We start from the raw sequence: 5,000 nt of genomic DNA on the forward strand, positions 1-5,000 counted from the left end.
ACTCACGGTGAAGGCATGTGAAATGATATGAAAATATCAAAAGTTAACTAACCAATGATATTGAAACATATAAATCGAATCATAACTATATGAAACTCGAATTTAAGCCATATTAAACTGGTAATATTGTGATTTTATGCCTGGTTTTTTCCATACGTTAGTTTAAATAGAAAAAATTTTCGAATATATATACATATATGAAGAATTCATATTAGCTATACTAACATGTTATGGAATATAACCTTGGCATATTGGCACTAAAATATATAATAAAGACATTTCAAATCAAACTGAAATGTATTGAAATGAATTTTCCCCATACATTTTTGACAATGTGAGGTGTGCATGGCAAAAAACACCACGGTGAAGGCATGTGAAATGATATGAAAATATCAAAAGTTAACTAACCAATGATATTGAAACATATAAATCGAATCATAACTATATGAAACTCGAATTTAAGCCATATTAAACTGGTAATATTGTGATTTTATGCCTGGTTTTCCATACGTTAGTTTAAATAGAAAGTTATGGAATATAACCTTGGCATATTGGCACTAAAATATATAATAAAGACATTTCAAATTAAACTGAAATGTATTGAAATGAATTTTTCCCATACATTTTTGACAATGTGAGGTGTGCATGGCAAAAAACACTCACGGTGAAGGCATGTGATATAATATGAAAATATCAAAAGTTAACTAACCAATGATATTGAAGCATATAAATCGAATCATAACTATATGAAACTCGAATTTAAGCCATATTAAACTGGTAATATTGTGATTTTATGCCTGGTTTTCCATACGTTAGTTTAAATAGAGAGTTATGGAATATAACCTTGGCATATTGGCACTAAAATATATAATAAAGACATTTCAAATCAAACTGAAATGTATTGAAATGAATTTTTCCCATACATTTTTGACAATGTGAGGTGTGCATGGCAAAAAACACTCACGGTGAAGGCATGTGAAATAATATGAAAATATCAAAAGTTAACTAACCAATGATATTGAAGCATATAAATCGAATCATAACTATATGAAACTCGAATTTAAGCCATATTAAACTGGTAATATTGTGATTTTATGCCTGGTTTTCCATACGTTAGTTTAAATAGAGAGTTATGGAATATAACCTTGGCATATTGGCACTAAAATATATAATAAAGACATTTCAAATCAAACTGAAATGTATTGAAATGAATTTTTCCCATACATTTTTGACAATGTGAGGTGTGCATGGCAAAAAACACTCACGGTGAAGGCATGTGATATAATATGAAAATATCAAAAGTTAACTAACCAATGATATTGAAGCATATAAATCGAATCATAACTATATGAAACTCGAATTTGAGCCATATTAAACTGGTAATATTGTGATTTTATGCCTGGTTTTCCATACGTTAGTTTAAATAGAGAGTTATGGAATATAACCTTGGCATATTGGCACTAAAATATATAATAAAGACATTTCAAATCAAACTGAAATGTATTGAAATGAATTTTTCCCATACATTTTTGACAATGTGAGGTGTGCATGGCAAAAAACACTCACGGTGAAGGCATGTGATATAATATGAAAATATCAAAAGTTAACTAACCAATGATATTGAAGCATATAAATCGAATCATAACTATATGAAACTCGAATTTAAGCCATATTAAACTGGTAATATTGTGATTTTATGCCTGGTTTTTTCCATACGTTAGTTTAAATAGAAAAAATTTTCGAATATATATACATATATGAAGAATTCATATTAGCTATACTAACATGTTATGGAATATAACCTTGGCATATTGGCACTAAAATATATAATAAAGACATTTCAAATCAAACTGAAATGTATTGAAATGAATTTTCCCCATACATTTTTGACAATGTGAGGTGTGCATGGCAAAAAACACCACGGTGAAGGCATGTGAAATGATATGAAAATATCAAAAGTTAACTAACCAATGATATTGAAACATATAAATCGAATCATAACTATATGAAACTCGAATTTAAGCCATATTAAACTGGTAATATTGTGATTTTATGCCTGGTTTTCCATACGTTAGTTTAAATAGAAAGTTATGGAATATAACCTTGGCATATTGGCACTAAAATATATAATAAAGACATTTCAAATTAAACTGAAATGTATTGAAATGAATTTTTCCCATACATTTTTGACAATGTGAGGTGTGCATGGCAAAAAACACTCACGGTGAAGGCATGTGAAATAATATGAAAATATCAAAAGTTAACTAACCAATGATATTGAAGCATATAAATCGAATCATAACTATATGAAACTCGAATTTAAGCCATATTAAACTGGTAATATTGTGATTTTATGCCTGGTTTTCCATACGTTAGTTTAAATAGAAAAAATTTTCGAATATATATACATATATGAAGAATCTATATTCTAATACTAACATGTTATGGAATATAACCTTGGCATATTGGCACTAAAATATATAATAAAGACATTTCAAATCAAACTGAAATGTATTGAAATGAATTTTTCCCATACATTTTTGACAATGTGAGGTGTGCATGGCAAAAAACACTCACGGTGAAGGCATGTGAAATAATATGAAAATATCAAAAGTTAACTAACCAATGATATTGAAGCATATAAATCGAATCATAACTATATGAAACTCGAATTTAAGCCATATTAAACTGGTAATATTGTGATTTTATGCCTGGTTTTCCATACGTTAGTTTAAATAGAGAGTTATGGAATATAACCTTGGCATATTGGCACTAAAATATATAATAAAGACATTTCAAATCAAACTGAAATGTATTGAAATGAATTTTTCCCATACATTTTTGACAATGTGAGGTGTGCATGGCAAAAAACACTCACGGTGAAGGCATGTGATATAATATGAAAATATCAAAAGTTAACTAACCAATGATATTGAAGCATATAAATCGAATCATAACTATATGAAACTCGAATTTGAGCCATATTAAACTGGTAATATTGTGATTTTATGCCTGGTTTTCCATACGTTAATTTAAATAGAAAAAAATTCTCGAATATATATACATATATGAAGAATCTATATTCTATACTAACATTTTATGGAATATAACCTTGGCATATTGCCATTAAAATATATAATAAAGACATTTCAAATCAAACTGAAATGTATTGAAATGAATTTTTCCCATACATTTTTGACAATGTGAGGTGTGCATGGCAAAAAACACTCACGGTGAAGGCATGTGAAATAATATGAAAATATCAAAAGTTAACTAACCAATGATATTGAAGCATATAAATCGAATCATAACTATATGAAACTCGAATTTAAGCCATATTAAACTGGTAATATTGTGATTTTATGCCTGGTTTTCCATACGTTAGTTTAAATAGAAAAAATTTTCGAATATATATACATATATGAAGAATCTATATTCTAATACTAACATGTTATGGAATATAACCTTGGCATATTGCCATTAAAATATATAATAAAGACATTTCAAATCAAACTGAAATGTATTGAAATGAATTTTTCCCATACATTTTTGACAATGTGAGGTGTGCATGGCAAAAAACACTCACGGTGAAGGCATGTGAAATAATATGAAAATATCAAAAGTTAACTAACCAATGATATTGAAGCATATAAATCGAATCATAACTATATGAAACTCGAATTTAAGCCATATTAAACTGGTAATATTGTGATTTTATGCCTGGTTTTCCATACGTTAGTTTAAATAGAGAGTTATGGAATATAACCTTGGCATATTGGCACTAAAATATATAATAAAGACATTTCAAATCAAACTGAAATGTATTGAAATGAATTTTTCCCATACATTTTTGACAATGTGAGGTGTGCATGGCAAAAAACACTCACGGTGAAGGCATGTGATATAATATGAAAATATCAAAAGTTAACTAACCAATGATATTGAAGCATATAAATCGAATCATAACTATATGAAACTCGAATTTGAGCCATATTAAACTGGTAATATTGTGATTTTATGCCTGGTTTTCCATACGTTAATTTAAATAGAAAAAAATTCTCGAATATATATACATATATGAAGAATCTATATTCTATACTAACATTTTATGGAATATAACCTTGGCATATTGCCATTAAAATATATAATAAAGACATTTCAAATCAAACTGAAATGTATTGAAATGAATTTTTCCCATACATTTTTGACAATGTGAGGTGTGCATGGCAAAAAACACTCACGGTGAAGGCATGTGAAATAATATGAAAATATCAAAAGTTAACTAACCAATGATATTGAAGCATATAAATCGAATCATAACTATATGAAACTCGAATTTAAGCCATATTAAACTGGTAATATTGTGATTTTATGCCTGGTTTTCCATACGTTAGTTTAAATAGAAAAAATTTTCGAATATATATACATATATGAAGAATCTATATTCTAATACTAACATGTTATGGAATATAACCTTGGCATATTGCCATTAAAATATATAATAAAGACATTTCAAATCAAACTGAAATGTATTGAAATGAATTTTTCCCATACATTTTTGACAATGTGAGGTGTGCATGGCAAAAAACACTCACGGTGAAGGCATGTGAAATAATATGAAAATATCAAAAGTTAACTAACCAATGATATTGAAGCATATAAATCGAATCATAACTATATGAAACTCGAATTTAAGCCATATTAAACTGGTAATATTGTGATTTTATGCCTGGTTTTCCATACGTTAGTTTAAATAGAAAAAATTTTCGAATATATATACATATATGAAGAATCTATATTCTAATACTAACATGTTATGGAATATAACCTTGGCATATTGGCACTAAAATATATAATAAAGACATTTCAAATCAAACTGAAATGTATTGAAATGAATTTTTCCCATACATTTTTGACAATGTGAGGTGTGCATGGCAAAAAACACTCACGGTGAAGGCATGTGAAATAATATGAAAATATCAAAAGTTAACTAACCAATG

Source organism: Anastrepha obliqua, unplaced genomic scaffold (genome assembly GCF_027943255.1).
Source record: "Anastrepha obliqua isolate idAnaObli1 unplaced genomic scaffold, idAnaObli1_1.0 ptg000153l, whole genome shotgun sequence".
Classification (NCBI taxonomy): domain Eukaryota; kingdom Metazoa; phylum Arthropoda; class Insecta; order Diptera; family Tephritidae; genus Anastrepha; species Anastrepha obliqua.